Below are 8,780 nucleotides of genomic sequence, written 5' to 3' on the forward strand. Positions count from 1 at the left end.
GTATAGTATAGTATAGTATTAGTATAGTATAGTATAGTATAGTATAGTATAGTATAGTATAGTATAGTATAGTATAGTATAGTATAGTATAGGATAGTATAGGATAGTATAGGATAGTATAGTGTCTCTGATCCCATTGATGCAGGCTCCCACTGTGGCTCCTTGGAGCCCACCAGCCCATGAACCTACCCTGAGGTCAGAGCAACTCAAGTCAGTGTAGGCACCATGTTTCATCTTTTATATTTGGTGTCTGGATCATAGAATGGTCAATAAGGTGCCAATCAGGTTCAACCCCAGCTCATTAGTTAATTACTCAGATTGAAAACATTCTTTTTGTGGCAAATAAGCAAAAAGAAGGATAAACAGCCAAACTCTGATGAAAGAAGAAGCATCCAGAAACTGACCTCTCAAGAAAGAAGAGAAGCCAAAGACCTGACTGCTGCATCTTCCTGCAGCCCTGCCTCTGACATTGCCTGAAAGACATAGTCTTCAGCCTGGTGTCTCAAAGAGCTGTTTGGTTTTGGTTTAGTCCAACAACTCACACAGAGCTGTTAGCAATGGTGTCCCTGAAACTGCCTATTGGTAACTGGTGGCAACTGGCACTACTGGCCAGTGCTGTCCAGTACTGTTGACAGACAACTGGTACTTTGTGTGTGGATTATCACCTCTGACTGCTGTACACTGTTTCTGGTCATCAGGCATCACCGACCAAACCAGCCTTCAGACTAGTGTTGTGGGAGACTGCAGTTTCACCTCAGTAGTCCCACCTGTGAGTATCTCTAGTTGCCACTGTGAGTTGGACCCTGGCTAACTGTTTGCCACGCCCTCATTGATGGGGCATTACAATCTTGCACAAGGGGGCTTTTGTTTAGGGCTTCTGGACATGGAGCACACTCTCCGGTGTGAGACAGTTGGTCACTAGTAGCCTTAGAAACTGTTTCCCCTGTTTGTCAAATAAACCCTGCTGTTCAACCAAAGCAATGATAGTGAAGGCAAGGATAAATAGATGGTACTACATCAAGTTAAAGAGCTTCTTTACAGCAAAAGAGACATTTCTTTCTGGCTTATTTCACTAAGCATGATCTTCTCCAGCTCCATCCATGTTGCTGCAAAAGACATGTTTTTTTTAATTGCTGAATAATATTCCATTGTATATATGTACCACTTTTTTTTTTTGGTGCATTTTTCCATCTCAGTTGCAATCCCTGTGAGCTTCCCATCACCAAATTGTACCACATCTTTTTAATCTAGTAATCCACTGATTGGGAAAAAAAATTCTCACACAAAACTAGCAATAAAGAATTGATCACAAAGATATACAAAGAACTGACGAAACGCAACAAAAATAAACAACACCATCTAAAAATGAGCAGAAGAGCTAAAACGACACTTCTCCAAAGAGGAAATGCAGATGGCTGACAAGCATATGAAAAAATGTTCAACATCACTTGTAGTAAGAGAGATGCAAATTAAAACCACAATGAGATACCACCTCACCCCAGTGAGGATGGCATATCTTAAAACAACTAGAAACAACAAATGTTGGCAAGGATGTGGAGAAAAAGGAACCCTCCTGTGCTGCTGGTGGGAATGAAAACTAGTACAACCACTATGGAAAACTGTTTGGAGGTTCCCCATGCTAAACATGGAGCTTCCATATGACCCAGCAATCCCACTCTTAGGTATCTACCCAAAAGTCACAAAAACACTGATTCACAAAGATAACTGCACCCCCATGTTTATTGCTGCTTTATTTACAATTGGAAAGACATGGAAACAGCCCAAATGCCCAAAAGTGGATTACTAGATTAAAAAGATGTGGTACAATTTGGTGATGGGAAGCTCACAGGGATTGCAACTGAGATGGAAAAATGCACCAAAAAAAAAGTGATACATATATACAATGGAATATTATTCAGCAATTAAAAAAAAACATGTCTTTTGCAGCAACATGGATGGAGCTGGAGAAGATCATGCTTAGTGAAATAAGCCAGAAAGAAAAGGAAAAATACCAGATGGTTTCACTCATACCAGGAGTTTAACAGACCAGCCAAGAAAATAATAATAATGATGAATAGCTATAAACCAGAGACATTTTATGGGGTAGAGTGGGGAATGGGATCAAAAACAGTGGGGGGAGGGAAATGCACTGGACTATGGTGATGGCACATGGATGATTTGGTGATGGGAAGCCCACGGGGACTAATGCATAAAATGATATAAAAATAAACTATTATATTATTATTTTTTAAAAGATCTATTTATTTATGCATTCAGAACTGGGGTATAGGCCAGAGGTGCAGGGGTGGTTAGAAGATTCACCAGAGACAGAGTGAGGAGCAGAACAGGCCAACTGACAAAGTGTAGTGCTGAGGGAAGCAGTGGGTGGGTCAGGAGAGGTCTGTTGCGTCAAGTGGGTCACTTCCGGGATGGAGATCAAACTCATGTTTGAACTCTTAGTGCTGTGCTTTAACCTGCTGAGCCACCAGGGAGGCTATTATATTACTAAAAAATAAATAAATAAACCCTGCTTTTATTCCCTGAGCCTGAGTGGTCCTGTTATTGTTCTCATGGATAAGAACCTATGGATATAGGCCTATCTTCTACCTTGGTACTATCCTTTGACTAGAGCACCATTTCAATATGATTTTTAGGACCATACCAGTTTAATTAAATTCTAGTGTAAAAAAACAAACCATTATGGTACACTAAAAATAGAGCATCTAGAAGATTGCAGAAAAAATCAAATCACTTAAGAGAAACAAACAATTGATTTAGATCATTTAAAAGTGGTAACAGTTAATTTAGGTAAGAATCATTAAGGATCCTAATGATCTAGTGGGTGAAAGGAATTTAAGAACATAATAATGGTACAATTGGGAAGTTCACCATACATTATTTATATGTAATGAAAAAAATATATATAACAGTGGAGAATTAGGCAGAAAGTTTTTTAACTCAGGGATCAAAGTTAAAACCACAAATTGGTCCTTATTTTTAGAACTTTCATCTGAAACATAAATGGACAGTCTGGTCCCCAAACATTTCCGGGAAGTCTCTAAGATACAACATTAAAGTAAACAAAATGTGGAGAAAAAAAGGAACCCTAAGCCATGAGAGGGCAAGCTGACATATATGCTTCCTGGTGGAATGCATTGAGGAAAAAGAAAATACACACAAATCAACATATATATAGAATTACTGCCAAAAATACTAAGCATGAGAAAACATCACACAAACCCAAGTTGAGTGACATCCTACAAAACAACTGACCCATTACTTTTAAAAAAAAGTCAATATCATGAATGACAAAGAAACCCTGAGGAACAATTCAATATTTAAAAGACATAAAAAATTGGAAAATAAAAGTAATGAATGACCCTGGATCCTATCCAGATCATTTTTTTTAATGTTATGAAGGAAATTGCTACAATAATTGTTGATGTCTTATAAAATATAAAAGTATTAATGAATACTTTTAATGAATAATAGTTACCATAATTCAAATATTGCCATCCTAGTTTTAGATTAATGGAACACAGTCCAGAAATAGATTCCAGATAAAAACAGGAATTTATTATTTGATAAATATAGCGTTTCAAATAAGGGGCCAAGGAAAATGCCATAAGGCAGATTAGTCATATACCAGAGATTGATCTCTGACAATTCATCTTGCTGTGTGCATTGTCTGTCCCTTTTTGTTGCTGAGTAATATTTCATGGCATGGATGTGCCAATTTGTTTAAATATTCACTTACCAAAAGACATCTAACTTCCAATTTTTGGACAGTTATCTATTTTATAAATTTGTGTATAGACAACTGAGGAAAGAAAGATAAAGAAGTTGTATACCAAAGTAATAATAAATTTTATCTATTAGGGAAGCTTTTTTCCTTTAAACATCTCATTGTTACTATTTTCAAAAGAATAAAAGTGATATTTGAATGTGAAGCTTTTATAAAAATACATTTGTCAAAACCAGACATTTAGATGAGTTTATGGGTTTTGGCTTTATGATTACATAACATCTACTCTCAGAAATAATATTGTTGAATGGATACTCTTACTGCAAAATCATGTCTAATTCTACAATTTTTTGATTGTGGCACAGTGTGAAAATTCTGTTTTACCTGAGAAGGTTGCACCAAAAGGAAGATGAAGATGATATACAGGTACCCCTGAGTTAGGATGCACTAAAAAACACTCAGCTGAATTAAAAGGTTTGTTTTACTTAACATCTAAATGTCCCTTCTATCAGAACTTCATAATCCTATCCTCACACAACTGGTTTGACCATTATGGGATCCAATGTATTCTTGTTTCTGAGACAGTAATATTTTAAGAGTGCCAATCCTTGTAAATACCTTTAACAACTCCAGAATTAACTTTAACCACAGTTAACAGAGTACAATAAGTCCTCACCTAACATTGTTGATAGTTTATTGAAAACTGTGACTTTTAGCAAAACCATGTTTAATGAAATCACATCCTCAAATAAGTTCATTGTTAATAAGAATTTTGGATAATAATAAAATTGCCCTCTTTGTGCACAGAGTGCACAACTTATTGTATTAGCAATAATACATTTTTTCAAGTATAGTACAACTGACTAGTCTTCCTGTAATAGCTGTTTCTTCCCTCTTTCAGTTTCATAAAAATATCTGTATGGTGGCCCTCCCTGGTGGCACAGCGGGTTAAAGCACAGCACTGAGAATCTGAAGCCGCTTCTGCATGAGTTCAATTCCCGCCTGCCCTGGAGGTGACCACATGGCGCGGCAGACCTCTCCTGACCCGCCCGCTGCTCCCCTCAGCAGTGTACTTCGTTGATCTGCCTGTTCTGTTCCCCGCTCTGTCTCTCACCGCCCCTGAGCCTCTGGCCTGTACCCGAGTTCTGTATGCACAAATAAATAAATCTTTAAAAAAAAAATATCTGTATGGTATATGAGTAACTATACTCCTTAACCTAAATACAAATGAACTTGAAATAAATGGGGAAATAAAGGTTCTTGTTAGGGAAACAGAAAACATCAAAAAGAGCCAAATAGAAAATTAAAAAAATAAAAACACATTAGCTAAACTCAAAAATGTTCTTGGAAAGAGTCCATAGCAGAAATAGATGTAACAGAAACAAAAGTGAGCTGGAAAATAAAATCAATAGAAATTAGTCAATGTGAACTAGATAGAGAACAAAGGTTGAAACAGTGGACAGAGCCTTACAGACATATCACGCAATATCAAAATGTTTAATATTCTTGTCATTGGATGACCAGAAGAGAAGAAAGAAATTGGGGCAGGGAAATACTTAAAAAAAATAATTACTGAAAACTTCCCTAATTTAGTGAGATGTAAACATTTTCAAAATCAAGAATTTTCTTGAATTTAGCAAACTCAAGATAATAAATTAAAAAAAAAAAACAAGGCATATTGTATTCCAGTCACTGAAAGAAAAAACTTTAATCTTTAAATAATATTTTAAAATGACAAATTACATGTGATGGAAAACTATGTGAATGATCACAGATGGGGCTTGAAGAGACTGAACTGTTTTCTGTTTTTCTAATCAGATAACTTCAACTTAAATACCGCATAAGTTTCAGGTGTAGTTTTTCACTTCAGCTGCTATACGATATATATACATGCAACATATGTATGACTATGACATAAAGGTCAGTGAAGGAAGGATGAGAGCAGAATACACAAGGGTAAAAAGACCTATATGACTTCAGGGTCTCCTTCTACATTTTAATTGAAGTGGTGTAATATTAACTATGGACTGTGAATGTTATGTATGTATACAATTCAGAGAACAATGACAAAAAATAAAAAATAACACAGAGGTAAATCCAAAAAGACAATACATTAAAAGTAAATATTAACTTTTCCCTAAATAGTCCAAAAGAAGGCAGCAAAGTAGGAAGAGAAAAAAACAGGGAACAGATAACTAGCAAGAAAATGGTAAGCCTAAATCCAACAATATCAATAATTACATTAAATGTACAGCAGTAAAAGTAAGTATCCTGTTTAAAATATAATATACACAGATAAATAAAAGAACGGGGGGGGAATACATCACAAATACTAATGTATAGAAACCTGGACTTACTATATTAACATCAAATAGATTTAAGGATAAGGGTATTATAAGAGTCAAAAGAATACAGAATGACAAAAATTAATTCATCAAAAATACAATTCTAAATGTGCACTTAGCAAGGAACAGCAAAAAAGCATAATAAAAAAAATACAAGAACTGAAAAGATAAATAAACAAATACACAATTCTAATTGGAGACATCAATGTTCCTCTCCCAGATATTGATAGAACTAGTGAAGAAAAGGAGGGAAGATACAGACTAAAATTACCAACCAACTTGATATAATAAACACACATGATCAACCAAAACATATGACCAACCAACTTGGTATTAATAAATACATATGACATTTTCCTTTTTAAATAGACCTAGGACATTTGAGTAGATATTTTGGAGCAGAATGAACCCTAGCAAATTGTTTTCTGACCATAATCAAATGAAAAAGAGTTATATATTCATCCACTTTGTTATTCTTTGGTATTTTCACTCTTTGACTTGGCAATTTTATACATCCAGGGCATGTTGTTACATAATTGACTCTTATTTCCAAATGACTTCAAAAGCATAGTCATTGCTTTAGTTATATTAGCAATGTTTTGTTGCACAATGCACATTTAAGTATCAGCTCTTATTATCAATAAAAATAAATGCAAAGGGCAAGTAAGTAGCTGTGATATTTCCAGTGTGTTAGAACAGAACAACAGCTTCATTTTGAACATTTCACCTTCCAACTTTAGAAAAATTTAGTATGCGATTCTTTAATTCGGAAGTATTCCTTTTTATTTGATGTACAGCCTGAAAATCACTACTTCAGCTTTTCCTTTAAAGCGTTCTTTCACCACAGACCCTTGAGCAATGAGTTTTGCATGAAGATATATAAAATGCTTTAACAGTGAATCATAGTGCAAACACTTTTGGTAGCAATATAAAACAGGTAGATCATTGGTAACCAAATAAACCAAGTCTAACAGCTGTATATTCGGCAGTAAACGCTACTGCTGCACCACTGAAAAACCATACATTCAAGTACCAGGTATGATATTGTCTATTATGACAAGATTTATCAAAGGCAGATTATCACATAACAACAGACATAAAACGTAATTAGCACTTTCTTATTCCAAATAAATTTTTGAAGGAAAATATACCAAGCATAACTTTTCCCCACCAAGGACGACCTATTAATAGAGATCTCACTGAACTCTGTTATTGGAAACACAATTTAAGAAATGCTACTTTAAGGTTTACTTTGACTAGTAGTACAATATTATGGCTTTTAAAAAATATTTTCTTAATTCTCTCTTATGGATTAGCATAGTCTTCTGGGACTTGGAACGTGAGGTGAAAACAAGAACTTAAGAAAACAGAAATAGGGCCAAATGAAATTAAGAGGATGAGAAGTGCATCTCATTTACGATTAGGTATGGGCGTGTGGTATTAAAGCAAAACGTTATTGGTGAGGTTTTCTGATTTGAATGACATTTAAGACTGTAACATCTCCAGAGTGGATCACTTGCAAGTCTAGCCTACGTTCAAAGATTTCTAACCCTCATTCCTTTGCTCTTACAATACAATGAAAGACCACTAGAGGGGGAACAACGTAGAAAATTGAGCCTTTGTCGGCAGGGCTCTCAAAAGGCAACAGATCCCATTACTCTCAAGAAAAAGAGAGGCTGCTGGAGCACGCAATACCAAAGCATCACTTAAAATCGAATTGATAGCCAAGATAGCTTTTCTAAAGTTTCTCTGGGCACTACGCGATAAAAGCACATCCTCTGAATATTAGAACTGAGTCTTATAAACTGATCAAATTCAGGATGGTGGGGGTTGGGGGGCGGGGTGGGGAGGAGAAAGGAGGGAGGTGTCTAAGTGGGCATTGCAAAAGGGCTCCCCGGAATGAGTCAAAAGATTGCAGAGGACTTTGGCAATGCATTCCTCTTTGGGGATGGGCAGCATGTTAATCTTAAGTTGTTAGAAGGACGCGTAGCCACGCATTGTAAAAGGCCTTCTTTCCAGAATCCATCAAACACTTATGGTGTTTAGCCACTGTCAACTGCATTTAGCCACCGCGCCCCTTCTCTCCACCCCAAACTAGAGAAAACTCTTCTGTCGATAGTCTATAGCTCTACCCTAGTCCGCCGACTGGTCGTAGAAACAGGTATACCACACACTGCCGTATTAGGATGACACAACATCCTCGCTACTGCAGAAGATGGAGCATTAAAACACTCGCGCGCCAGAGGGGCAGCACCAAACACCACCCGAACTTCGGGCGGAAAAGCCAGGCGCAGGCGCACTGGCACACTGTTACCCGGTTGCCCGCTTGCCCCGCCTGGCCAGGGCAGTTTCACTTCCCCGCTTTTGTACATCTGCTTCCGGGGGCACCGTAGGCTCGGCCCCTTCTCAGCTCTTACCCTCCTCTGCCCGAGGAGGGGGGAGTCTACGGGGTGGGGAAGAGTTCGTTGTTTGTTTACACGATGTGAGCGGAAAAAGAGACCAATAAAGTTTATTCTGGAAACAAAAGGAAAAAAAACAGGGGCGACGGAGAAAGGAGACGGGGGCGGGGGCGTGTGGCGGGGCTGGCGAGGAGAGGGAGCGAGAAGGAGAAAGCGGCAGTTCCGGTGCCGCCGCTGCGGCCGCTGAGGTCTCGGGCTGCTGCTGCTGCCGCGGCCGCTGGGGCTGGGGCC

The sequence above is a fragment of the Condylura cristata genome, unplaced genomic scaffold (genome assembly GCF_000260355.1).
Source record: "Condylura cristata isolate star-nosed mole 26May11 unplaced genomic scaffold, ConCri1.0 scaffold00003, whole genome shotgun sequence".
Lineage (NCBI taxonomy): Eukaryota > Metazoa > Chordata > Mammalia > Eulipotyphla > Talpidae > Condylura > Condylura cristata.